Genomic DNA, 13,823 nt, shown 5'->3' with positions numbered 1-13,823 from the left:
AGACAAGTGACATAACAGGACATCTTTTTATACCCAGCTTTCACATTACAATGGGAAGTGGCTTTGAACAGTACCAGATGTGCAAATTCAACAGGCTAGGCCTGTCTCAGCAACTGTTACAGCCCATCCGCATGATGCTGAACAAAAAGAGAGCAATCTGTCTAAAGAGGAACTGCCATCTACTACACTGGCACCGCATCAAGGTAGCATGCCAGGAACATGAAAGAACCACATTAGCACTGCTTTTGCCCTCCTGTACCTGCCACACTTATCTGAGCGCCATTTGCCGTCATCTAACGTTCAGGGTATTTTCGGGGCTATATATGACAAAAAGAATGAAAATGGTTCAGAAATGACTTCCTGTTTCGAAGAAAATCACGGGGAATATGCTGTTGGCCGTGATAACGTAGGTAATCTGATAGCTGAAACATTTGAAAGGGATTATGGGTTGGCACTGCATCATACACCAGATAATGTGTTCAGGACAGAACATAGTGGTTCTTCTTTCTTGAAGAAATACTTCCGCTATTTATGACCAGTCGAAATACTATTCGGTATATAAGAAAAGTATATGAATGCTACATCTCATTACATACCAATGTAATGAACGACTCACACTTGAAGCCATGCTAGAGAATGAAGATGTCATAGCAGAGTGCGCTAAAATGCTGTCTGATACCCCCGGTGCCCGGATGATTTTACTGATGGAAGCATGGGCTATTCAACTGTACAAGGAGCAACGTGTAGTACTGACGCCTATAATTTTTCAAGATGCATATGAGGCATCGAATCCAGTTGGTTTTGCAAAGGAGAAACTCAAACTTCTTGCAGTTTATATTGTCCTTGGTAATTTCAATCCATGAAAGAGAGATCCAGCTCATTCTCTCGAGCTTTGCTTGCTCTGCAATGAAAATAATTTTGAATATTTTAGGCAAGTGAAAATGCTTTGTTCGACGAATTGAAGTTGAAAGCTGGCCAATTTGTAACTTCAAGAGGAATGCGTTTGCTTGGCACTGTGACTGCCATCCTTCAAGACAACTTTAGAAGCCACGCAATTGGAGGCATTGTGGAAAATTTTAGCTCTGCATGTCACATCCATACGTTTTGCATGACTGCAAGAGCTTACATTTTTTACCCAAATGCATGGTCAGGTGTTTCAGAAATCATAGCACCGGCCAATTGCAATAGTGCTTTTTCAGCCCTGCAATACAATGGTTAACGTATTAAAAAAAATGTGGGCAGCTTGCACTAGTGATTCAAGGCTGGGCCACAGAAGAGCTAGTGTCGGCTTTTGGTAAGTGTTGCTAGGTTTTGCTGTTTTGTGATGTTATGCATGGCTTGGCTAGGCCCATACCAAGGGTTGTTACGTTTTGCTAAGTCTCAAGATGCTATGCATGGCTTAACTATGCTCATACTAAGTGCCGCCAAGATTTGCGAAGTTTTCGCCAAGTCTTTGCGAGGTCATACAAGGCCAGACCGGTAAGCCACACAAGCCACAGCAAGTCACACGCATAGAAGCCACTGTACGTGCATCACGATTTATTATGTACAGTGCTTCAGTACCAGTCGTCATCATAGTCGATCTTGTCCTCGCCCTCGACGTCCGACCGTCATCGTGGTCATCGTCGTCATCGGTGGCGTCGGGGAAGGCTTAGCGAAGACTTGCAAGGCAGAGCTCTTCTGTTCAGAGTCCCGCACCGAGCTCACCGTGTAGAGAGTCACGTCGAACCAGAGCCGATCAAAGACGTGGCAGCTGTGCTCGAACTCTATACCGAGGAATTCGCTCTGGAAGCGGCCATTCGCACCTCTCATGGATTTGCGGGCTTGTCATTGAAAGTTCTCTGTGACGAGCGGGCCCGTAACCGATTCCCTGTGGCGCCGAGCATTCAGTCGGCTGCGTTCATTGTATCTGGCCAGAAACTCTATAGACTATACTCTATAGACTTTACTCAGGCCTTCGATGATATTAACCATAACCTATTATTAACAAACTTGATACGGTATCAGGGGCCTCACAGTGCAGTTAATTAAGTCATATTTAGAAAAAAGACGGCAAAAACAGGGGTCCCACAAGGAAGCATTCTTGGACCGCTGCTTTTTAACTTGTATATAAACGATGTTGTTCTGATCTATCCCAAGGCAATATTTATTATATATGCAGACGATACTGGTGTGTTTATTTCATCGGCATGTTATACTAGTTTAATAAACAGGGCTAACAAGTTTGTCCAGAGCATATCCTCATGGTCTATAGAAAATTATCTCAAATTAAATTCAAATAAGACAATACCCTTGATCTTTTCTGCGAAAGGCGCAAAGATTGCACAAAGCCACACTTTAGAGATGAACAAGGGGAGCATAGAAATAGTAACTGAAATTAAAGTATTCGGTACACACTTCTCTAGTACGCTAAACTGGGATCGACAAGTAGACTCTGTAGTACAAAAGCTTAGCCGTATCACAGGAATGTTGAACAAGAACAGATATCGCCTACCAACATCCGTAAATATATTAATTTACCACTCACTATTTGCATCACACATTAATTATACACACCTTGTGTGGGGCACAACAACTGAAACTAACCTCAGGAAAATACACTTACTACAGAAAACGATCGTACGTATCATTGCAAACGTGCCATATCACAGACACAGTGAGCACCTCTTTAAACAATGCAACAGACCTACAATCTACTCTCTATACAACCGCTCTCTCCTTCGTATGTGGCACACGAACTCAAACTCTGAAAACAGCGTATTAAGTGAAATTGCTTGTGTGTAAAAAAATACAGCTACCTATATTACCTGTCACGGAGAATATTGGTCTGTACCCCCTTCAAGAACCAACTATGGTTTGCAAATGACGAAAATAAAGTACCCAGACTGCTTAATTCATTACATGACGCTAGAATTGACATCATTAACATAACACGGTCAGAAATATCGGTACTTGACAGAACATTCTTCTAAATAATGAATCAAGCCTAATTTATTTTTCACCTGTATACACATGTGTATCTTGCTAAATGTTTGTATCACATAGTTTTGCTCATCCTTTTCTTTCTCTTAATTATTCCAATATTAATCGACCATCGTATCTTTTCACCTTTAATGATGCATCGTCAAGTGTACACGATTTTCACTTTTATTTGCGTATTGCCAAGTGTATGTAATGTGGTGGTGTGTACTATCTGCATTGCTTTTACTCGTCATTATCCAATTTCTTTGTTCCTTTTTTGTTTGTTCCGCTATAGCAAATTCTCTTGAATTGATTAATGATTGTATTTAATATTTATATGTAGTGTTCTTTGCGTACGGTTGATTGCGCTACTTACGGCCAGCAGGTAACACGGGGGCTAAGGGCACCTCAAGCGGCCTTATTGCAGCTTTTGTCTTAGCCCCCGTCATTGTATTTTAGCAATGAAAAAAAAAGAAAGAAAGAAAGAAAGAAAGAAAGAAAGAAAGAAAGAACCTCGGGATCCCAGTCTCGGCGACGGCGGTTGTCGGCGGCAGTAGTCCCACTGAGCCGTGCTCCGAGCTTCCTTGTAGTCACAGGCGCGACAGCTGTGCCCAAACTCTATGCCCAGAAATTCGCACAGGAATCGGCCGTTCGCACCCCCCTGTCTCAGCGGGCTTGACGCTGGAAGAGGTGTGCCGCCACGGCGGTTCCAGATTTTACTCGCCTGTAACGTCAGGACTGTGCCTAAGCGCGTGGTGCGCGAGGAGGTTACGTGGCTCGGCGCTCTCCCAGCTGGTTTCTAGGCAACGCGAAGCGGCACGAAGCTGGGCAGAATTTTCTGGTAACGCAAGGGGCAGAACGAAGTCTTAAACAGCTCTGCTGTTAAAAACGAGTGAAGTTCAATTCCTTATTGAACCAGCTTCAGTACTTCCGTGTATGTGCTCCACGTCTCCCTTCTTGTTATGCGCATTATTTAGTTGAAGATATCGTTTCATGTGAACTTTGTTGGTGCATTAAACATTTTGTAACGGTTCTCAAGTGTATCTTTCTAAAAGATCGAAATGAGCGCATAACTTGATTTCATTTTAAACACGGTGAAATGGGTTACCGGTCGTGTGAAATTCACCTGAATTATGCAATAGGAGGCCATGCTGTAGAAAACAGGGAAACGTCGCACTTTGTTCCATTCTTCCTGCTTGGTTCCATTCGGTCAGCGGAAAATTAAATCTGGCAGATGTGGCGAGAGCAATAAATGGGATTTTAAGTAAAAGGAGCACATTCGCATGATAATACTTGTAACTAAGGCGCCGGTGTTATTACGGGAGGATAACGTTTATTCTCTCGGCTTCTTGTTGAGTTTATTTCGACGTACGACGTACCATTTAATCTGAATGCCGTCACACTCTCGAGCCTGCGGACAGGTTTGACAAGCTCTAACCTAAAACGAAATAGGCACACGTTTAGGTCACAGTACAGCTGCAAAGTGAGAAAAGGTCTATATCAGTGTTCAACAAAGCCAAAAGACATCTGGTTCTGCCTTACGCCAGAGCCGCTTATTTTCGTGGTAGAAGGTGCATGTGGTGCATCTAGGAAGCAGCAATTGCAGCTTCTTTCCTTATAGCAGTAGTAATGAAAAATACACGCACTTTATAGCCACCTTTGCCGACGCGTTTATATTAGTTTGGATAAACATGGTACTTTGTCCAAGAAGAAAAAACGAAGTGGAAGTGGAAAGGAAATCGTAACGGACGCAGAGATATCTAAATTTATTTTTTTGCCATGTCTAATTATTATCTTTTAAATCTTGGTAGTACAGATAAATAAGTAAGAGGAAGGAAGGCATTATGTTATGTTTGCATTGAGAATTTTGGCCAATACCCCCCCAAAGGCAACAGCCGGGACGTATTCAAGACTATAGCTCGGAAAGCCTATGGGAAGGTTTTCGATCTTTACAAGCATCGTCGGGTAAGCAGCATGTTTCGCCTTTCTTTTTTTTTTTGGGGGGGGGGGGGGGGGGCAGATAAAGAAGGTGCTCTTAGCGCAGCCATTCCGAAGATGTAATCATGGGCAAAATTTGTTTCATATGGTTGCTGCTACATTCCACAACTGCGAGAAATTAAATTCAGCCTCGATTAGAAGCATTAACCATACAGAGCACCCTGGTGGGAAATGTGTTTAGAATATCCTCATTTGGTGGTTACTGCTCTGACGTCGAGAATGGATGAACCGTTTTACATGCGGTGAAGATAATTGCCGATAACGCAGCGGCAGTGATTTTTAAGCTGCATTGTGTATTTTCTTGGCTAGTTTGTGTTGAACAAGCTCACCCTTTCGTCCAATGCAGGAGCAGGCGTCACTGGCAGGCTTCCTCGCCGTGTACGTAGCGGTCGCTTTGACTAGGCTGTGGAGACGAGTGTCCTTGTTTTCGCTGCAATAGCAAGGAGCGCACGTCAGGCAGCTTTTCGCGTCGATGATGCTGTTCGCCTTCTTGGCTTCGCTATTGCTACCGGCACCTTCGTCACCTGGCTGCTATTTGCCTGCGCCTGCCCACTCGTCGATCATCTGGAAGCGTGTATACTTTACGATATTCAAACCCTAGGTTAACCTATCAGCAGCTATGTAGTTGACGGCAACCATTCGCCGTTCACGTGGTCACGTAGTGAGGAGGGACGTTCTGGCGGAATACGCATAAGAAGGAACGCAGGTTATGTAATGTTGCTGTTGCCATAATAACCGACGGCTTATACGACAGTATAGTGCGCATAAAAATTATCTTAAAAATGAATGACTGACTGTATTTGTACTACCACGAAGCAATGCCATGTTGTGCAATAGCTCACTAACATAATCAATGCATCTACAGTTTCATGCGCCTCGCCCATCTTCTTTTTCAAATCCTGCCTCTCGTTCGTGCAAGCTTCGCTAAGCCTATATATCCCGAGTGAAGTGACTAACATTCCACTTTTCTTTTCCTCGGAAATACAATGGGAAAAACTCGAGTAGGACATGCTCTTCATTGAATCGCCAGAGACCCAAGTCCAAAACAGCGACCATTGTCAAAATGCAGCGTTTTAATGAGCCTCCGTTATTGGCATCCATCCCTGGCACTTCTTTACACTACACCTTGAGACCTCTCCCAAGTTCTTGTTCTTCTCTGGCGAAGCAATCGTGGTCATTCCAGAGGTTTCCAGTGGGCCCGTCTACGTCGCAGGTGAGTGAGTGCAGCGTCGGAGAGACGGACAAGAGGTCAAGCTCGCCCAAATCGCCGCAGTTGCTCTGATCTCGCCGATGCCACACTGTACCGTCGTGTTCAGGGGTCCGGCTGCCACCACCGCCGTCTACGAGCTCCTCTTCCAAGTAAGGGCGTTAAGATGTCTATTTTTACCGAAACGCAGAATGTGTGCTATGTTACTTGCATGGGTATGGTCGTCTGCTCAGATGTATCACGTAAGTGGGCGATACCATAAGACGCCAACAAACACTGACACCAAGGACAACATAAGGTAAATTACTTGTGCTTAATAAAATAAAATAGGGAAACGATAAATTAATGGAAATTAAAGTGGATGAAAAAGCAACTTGGCGCAGGTTGGAAACGAACCCACAACCTTCCTATTTCGCGTGCGATGCTCTATTAATTGAGCTACAGCGGTGCCGTTTTCCCATCCGCTTCTTAGGTATTTAGCGTACCTTAGGAATTATACCGAGTATAAGCACTCTGCTAAAAATAAGATATTGTCATGTCAAAGGGAAAGATTAACTAGACTAATTAGTTCATTCAGGGGCCTTAACTTCTCATAGCAACAATGATGCTGAAAGATACGCCATGGAGAAGTGCTCCAGAACAATTTCCGCCAACACGAACTGTTTACCGCGCATATGTGCACGAGTATATTGCTATTTTTGCAACCACCATAATGTGGCTTTGGCTGCTGGAAATCAAGCCCCTCACATCGTTCTTAGTAGCAAACTCAACGACCATTGTGCAGCCGCAGTGGGTGGGATAACTGAGTGAATGTAGCTTAGGGTCCACGCGCTTTGTGTGTCACCTATGAAGACAATGACCACATAATGCAGCAACACATGCGCAACAATAACGCATGACCGCGACGTGAATTTTACCCCCAGATTCTAGGCTGGCTTCTGTGACTAACAGTGCTGAACGACATAAACATATAAAAAACCAATTCCACTGCACGGATATTTTATGCCAGGGGTTCTATAGCGTAGATTTTCCGCAGTAGGTGTGGGCAATGCAGGAACCTCAAGTCAACAATCGTCTGTCGCGACTGCTTGCACCGTAGAGGCCAACTGGAAGTTTACGCGCTTACGGGCTGCCAAAGTTAACAGGAGCTCAAGCAGTGTCCTTTACACGGATGAATAGACAATGAAGTATCCGCAAACATTACGCGAGACCGTGGACGATGCTGTACTAAGAACGGGCGGGTCTCTTGAGACGATGACGCCAGTGTTGGTTAAAATCATACATATGATCAAGATGAGGCATGTTCAGAGTGATCATGATATTCGTAAGCATTTAAGTTGATTGTCATTGTACCGTATGCGCCAGACGTAGTTGTCATATGACGAGGTTTCTTGGGTTTCAACAGTTTAAAAGCCCACTCAGCGTGCCGAAAATGCTGTTTTACGACTATATTCATGTGCTCAGTCCCATGCATACTGCAGCCGGCACAATGAGAATGCCAGTGATCTTACTTTCTAGGCCTGGGAATCGCCGTCTTTGAATGAGAGTGACGATTAAACTGGTGATTCATGTGACAGCTGCATTCTCTTTCAAAATATTTGGTGCTGGAGTGACACTATGAGGCGTGCTATGGCACCAGAGACAACGCATACAATACCCTGACGCAGAGGGATACACGGCTGACCCTCACAAATAAATTGTTGAAAGCTTCTTGAAATGTCATTGTTCAAGGTCAACAAATGGCAATGAAAGAATATTGGGGAATTGTTGATACACTTTTGAGGAAGTTGTTCACAAATGTTCATAATTGGCCTGTGACGTTTTGTCGAAACATCATTGGGGCCTTTCCATTTGAAAGATGATTGGTGAATTGTTGAAACTATGGTGTATTTCAATGTTAAACGCCTATATATGGATTGTTGGAGATGTATGGAGTATCAAAATTCAAAGACCACTGAGGTATTATTGAAATGTGTTTGTGAATATTGAAAGCCCATCGAAGCAATGCTCCAGATCTGTTGAGCCTTAACATTGAAAGTCTTTTGAAATATTCTTGCAGCTGTGTTGAACGTCAACATTCAGCTTAGGTTGAAAGCCCTTTATACCGCAGAGCGTATTTAGCAGTGTTTAAAGCTGCATATTTTTTTATAATACTGCTGAGCTAAGCTGTGTTCCTTATATGTTTGACATCACATTGATATGTTTGCTGTAAGAGCATAAGGGTGACATTTAAATACGGGCACTTATGTATTGCAGGCCTCAGTCACCCTGGGCTCAAAACAATGCTCCTAGATTGCCTGTAATAAGCCATACTGTAAAGCTGCTAGGAGTATTTTTATGCCACTTTTTCAATTGTCCCTTCACGAAATCAAGAGTGGTGCACTGATGCAGAGAAAAACCATTTTTCTAGGTAAGTGTTTATTTGTAACCAAACATCTGTGTAAATGCACAAGCAATTGTAGTTTGAGAACATCAGAAACTTCTTAAGAACTATTACAAAGTACAAACTTCCTGCAGTTTGACACTATAGTAAAATTGAATACTGACAGATATAGTCTGTGTGGGCCTCAAGTAAAACACATTTCCAAAAAGAAATATATCTTAAAAAAAGAATATCCAAATAATTAAATGTACAAGCAGACTGACATGTCTGTAAATAAGAAAACTCAAGAAAGGTACTTGCTTTTTCTATTATGTAGCCAGTGGTACTATAACCATGGCACGATTCGCTTGAGCCCACAGCACTAACTGACGCACTGATATGCAGAGTGGTTATATTTAAGTTTCATGAAATTTATGAAAGACTGGCTGTTGCAGCTAACATAACTCTTTATACAGAGTGCCAAACATTACTTCGATGAGAAATCAAGACGCATATTCAGCTAATTAACCAAAACTCAGTTCCGAATAATTTTTTTACGAATAGTAGCCGTTAATTTTACAAGGTGCATGCACTTTGAATGATTTTCCATAATGACACCAGTAACGAGACGCATGCCATAAAACTGGCTGTACAAATGAGTGTTGTTGCATATTGTTTTCAAACGCACTGTTATGCATTGAAGCACGAAAGTAGCTGGAATGCCTTTGTATATCTTCTCACATTTAATGAAAAATCTCGAAACTGATGTCATTCTGGAAAATAATTTCAAGTGAATACGTCTTTCAAACTCACTGGCTACAATTTGTAAACTGCAATATGTGCGGTAATGTATAAGTGAATCAGTAAATTTTGACGATCAGTTGAATGTGTTTGCATTTCTTGTGCTAGTAATGTCCCCCTCTGAATAATCAAGCTCAAGAACAAGAATTATTCCACCTGGCAGAGGCAACCTACAAAAAATATGTGTAAAACTGAAAAAAGATTACTTTACAATACTTGTTTCTTGAATGGTGTTTGTCAATTTCTGGAAGCCTTATCTACTTTTGAAACATGGCAATCGCAATAAGTGATGCTATGGAAGCAGTTCATCATGCTGCACTGCTGTTGCATGATCCAGTTGTATTTCCTGCAATGATAACGTTCCTATGCAGGTCATTCCATATCAAGCGACTCATTCATACTGACTGCTTCAGAATTTTGCATGAAAGAAAACAGCTATTATTGGCGTGGTGTAATACTACAAGATTATTCCTTGTGTGAGTTCAATTTTAATTTTGTTCACTTCCCCAACAAATAACCAAAGAATTCACAAAAAGGTATTGTTGCATGCAAACATGAAAGGCATATTATTGCCATTACCAGATAGTTTTCGTTGCACTTTAAATTTAAGTCCACTTATAACTATTAATTCTTACTCATTTATTTTAGACAGCAAAATAAAGAATTTTTACGGTGGTATGTAAAATGCAGTTTTACTGAAGCACTCTGACAATGACACATGCACTTGCAGGTGTGTCACTCCACGCCTTACCAACCAGTTTTTCGACACCATAGACATAGCTGAAAACCTTCCGCACTTTTATTTATTTTTGCTAAAAATTTTGTAGCATTTTGTTGACACTTCCGTTTTCCTGCTCAGCGGAGCTAGAGGACATCAATCAGCATTTTTTTCCAGATGCACATTGTATCGATCGAGGCCTTCAAATGGTGGGCATGGAAATACGGTGAAGTGATGCGACGGCCGAAATAGTCAATTTTTCATATATTTGAATACTTCGCCTGGTTTTGGCATGGGAAAAGTGAGTAAAATTGGAATGCGGAAATATTTTTCGTAACGAAAAACTCAGAAGAGAGGAATTAAATACAGAATGGTAGTGCAGGACATACTATACCAGAAAAATATTTGAAGCTCTGAAGGTTCAGCTGATCGTCTCTAAAGAAACTGTAAAATTCTAATGCTTTGCAAGAAGCTTCGTGTTCAAGGTAAAAACCGCTTTAGTAGTTGGCAAAAAATATGCGATGCATTATTAGATAGCTCCACATGTCTGCTATGTATGTGCGAAGTTAAAAAAATTGGCAGTGGCTAAGCTCGGCTATGCTAGGACATACGTAGCAAAAGCTAAGGCATAGCATGGTTAGCCTTGGTTAATCTTGATTGCAAGTCCCGGTTAGTCTGGTTGTCTAGCTATGTTGGGGCGGTTGGCCATTCGTTCGGCGCGTTGGTCGTCTTTTCCTGGGCGATTCCTTTCCTCATCATCTCATTCCGATGTCGATTCGAGGCCTCCTCCTGCTTATCAGAATTGTCGCCGTCCATACTGCCTCCTGAAGTGTGGTTGCGGTGCGCGCGAGCTCTCCTTTTCAATCCTCCGACATGTTATCAGGCATGTGATGCATCTGGAAAAGTGAGCGGGGGCGAGTGCAACGACGAGGAACGCGTGTGACGTCATACCAAACGGCAGTAGCGGAAAGGCACGCGCTACGCAGCGGCGGCACACCTGTGGCTCGGTGCTAGGTAGCGAGAGAGAGAGAGAAATATCCGCGGCGAGGTGCGCGTTGTGACGTCATGTGCCTCCTTGGAGCACCGTCACGGCGAAATCGCAAGTTCGCGGCGAGGAAAGCTTTCGCTTTAAAGGAAGGCATTATTTGTAAATGCGAAAAATTCTTTGTTGAATTTTTGTCAGCACCGCTTTTCTCGAATGTGGCACAAGCTTGTCGGACGGGAATGCACATGACAAAAGCTGGCTTCGTCTGCAACACAGTTAACAGAGAAGCGGTGTTGGGTACTGCATTTTATTGCCTAGAGTCGCACGCTCTAACGCAACGAGGCTTGTGCTTCGTGTGGGCCGTGTAAACCCTACAACCATTGCACATAAAGTATGAATACGTGCTAAATTCGTGAGGAAGTCCCGAAGTGCAAAAAATATGTTTCATGCAGTTTGGAAAAAGAAACATCTGTTATGACGTAGATAGTAAATCCAGGAAGAGCGCTGATATTGCTCATGCGAAGAATGTTAAAGCACATGTCACACTGCAATGTGACATACAGGGAGTAGGACACTTTGTCCCCTGCTCCCTGGAACCCAGTGACGATGAAAGTAGAAAACACCTTCATAATTAAAACTTAAAACCTACACGAGCATGAACAAATTCTTGTGGTGTTGTGTGTTACCACTGTTTTGGAACCGGAACATGCTCATCTATAAAAGTCATGTGTGCCGTGTCCAGTGTGATGTGGTCAGATGCCGTTAGCGACCCTTTTTCTAGTTCATGTTTGAGGTGTCCTACAGCGGTTCGAATTTGAGGGCCTTCCCACGTAGTCTTAACTTTCTTCAACTGGGCGGCGATGTGTCCACTCATGACGGAGTAATCAGCCCCTGTGTTGACTAAGGCGGTGACTGCGTGGCCGTCGAGAAGCACGTCGAGGTCGATGGTTCTTTTTCTTGCATTACAGTTCGGACTTGGCTTCGGATCACGGCTGCGTCGCGTTGACATGTGGCTGGTATGTGACGTCGTCAGGTCGTCTTTCGTCGTCGTTTTCTTTGCTTGCAGATTTCGTCGGGACGGCAGCGGGTCGTTATGTCGTCGAGGTAGTTTCTTCGGCGTCTTCGTCGGCGGCGGAGGGTCTTAGTCAGTTCGACGAACAACAACCGCACCTCCATCGGCTGCTGCTTTTAGTTTTTTGGATATGGGCTCGCTGGCCGGCCCCGGGCTGAGCCAGTGTATGGTCGGCGCTGCGGCGACAGGTAGCGGCCTGGTGATGGCGAACGCGACGGTCGTCGAGAGCTCCACTGAGTAGCGGCGAGGTAGTCGGCGATCCTAGCTGCGGGCGCGGAGCGTTGACGGCGAACCCTGGCAGTCCCATCGCCCGGTATGGGCATCGTCGGTAGACGTACCCGCTTCTCCGCAGTGGTAGCAGAGCGGGCGGTGGTCAGAAGCGCGCCTAACTTCTGTCTTCCTTGGGTATCGGCGCTGGGCGACAGGTGGGCGTGCTGGCGGCGGCGGTGGTGGTCGACGGAATTGCGGTGTTACAGGGCCCTGACGCGATCTTGGAGGGGGACCTTGACGGCGGGCGACAGCGGCGTAGGTCATCGCTTCTGGCTGGGGCAGCGATGATTGTGGTTGCACCTCGGGGACACCTCGGGGACTTTGACAATTTTGCCGATTGAGGCCACTTGAGGTTGCGATGAAGGGAAGATCTTCTGAAGCTCCTCTCGTACGACTGCCCTGATGGTCTCGCGCAGGTCGTCGGTGGCCAGTGATTGAACTGCGGCGTAGCTTGTTGGCTTGGTATGGTATGGTATGGAGAACTTTATTGGGTCCTGAAGGTCAACCATACGTTGACGCGGGCCGCTCCCACGTTGGGACTTGGTGCGGCGGTCGAATTGCCGGTTCCGCATTTCCAGTATCTTCTCGATGCTCGTCGCCTCACGAACAAACTCGTCGACGGTCTTCGGTGGGCTTCTTACCATTCCGGCGAAAAGTTCCTCCTTTACACCACGCATCAGTAGAAGGACTTCCTTCTCCTCGGAAATTTCCGGGTCTGTGTGGCGGAACCGACGGCTCATTTCCTCAGTGAAGATCGCGATGCTCTCATTCGGCAGCTGCGCTTTTGTCTCCAGTAGAGCTTGGGCTCGCTCTTTTCGCACGACGCTTGTAAATGTTTGCAGGAAGCCGCTTCCGAAGAAGTCCCACGTCGTCAAGGTGGGTTCTCAATTCTCGAACCACGTCTTGGCGGCATCCACCAATGCGAAATAGACATGTCGCAGCTTGTCGTCGCTCTCCCAGCTGTTAAACGTAGCGATCCTCTCATACGTCTCCAGCCAGCTTTCCGGGTCCTCAAATGTGGAACCGCGTAACGTCGGTAGCTTCCTGGGCTGCTGAAGAATAATTGGGGTCGCTGAGGCTGCCATTGGGGATGTCTTCTTGGTCGTTTCTGGACCATCTTCTTGGACTGTTTTCTTGGTGGTATCTGGTAGAAGACTGTGTTCCGGGGGCAGCTGCTGTAGCCAGCGGCTTGCTCGATGTTCCGGGACGACGTTGGTGTTGTCTTTTCGGCCCGGACTTGGATTACGGCTTGTCGGGGGCGTCCGGTACATGAACGTAAAGCACCTCCACCAGATGTCACGTGGTGGTGACGTTGAACACAGTAGCAATATTGTGAACGACAAAACTTTATTGGGCGAACCTGTGCCCACAAAAGAGGCTACAATTATAGCACAACGATAGCGGCGAGCACGGTCGGCGATCGTCGAAACGGGTCATGCGCGTCGGCTT

General features: G+C 44.9%; 1 long non-coding RNA gene across 3 annotated transcripts in view; it reads left to right on the top strand.

Moving 5' to 3' along the window:
* Nucleotides 1-4,546: 4,546 nt before the first annotated feature.
* Nucleotides 4,547-13,823, top strand: part of LOC140216754 (uncharacterized) — a 28,038-nt gene continuing 18,761 nt past the window's right edge. Inside the window, exons 1-2 of one of the 3 annotated variants that reach the window (XR_011893425.1) lie at nucleotides 4,547-4,926; nucleotides 6,173-6,318. This is a non-coding gene — a long non-coding RNA (uncharacterized lncRNA). Of the gene's footprint in view, nucleotides 4,927-5,247; nucleotides 6,319-9,704; nucleotides 9,806-13,823 lie in introns of those variants that run through there. The other 2 variants (XR_011893423.1, XR_011893424.1) reach the window with 2 other exon arrangements.

This window comes from Dermacentor andersoni, chromosome 3 (assembly GCF_023375885.2).
Source record: "Dermacentor andersoni chromosome 3, qqDerAnde1_hic_scaffold, whole genome shotgun sequence".
Classification (NCBI taxonomy): Eukaryota; Metazoa; Arthropoda; class Arachnida; order Ixodida; family Ixodidae; genus Dermacentor; species Dermacentor andersoni.
Note: the sequence above shows the minus strand (reverse complement) of the source record. Positions and strands in the feature narration are given on the sequence as shown.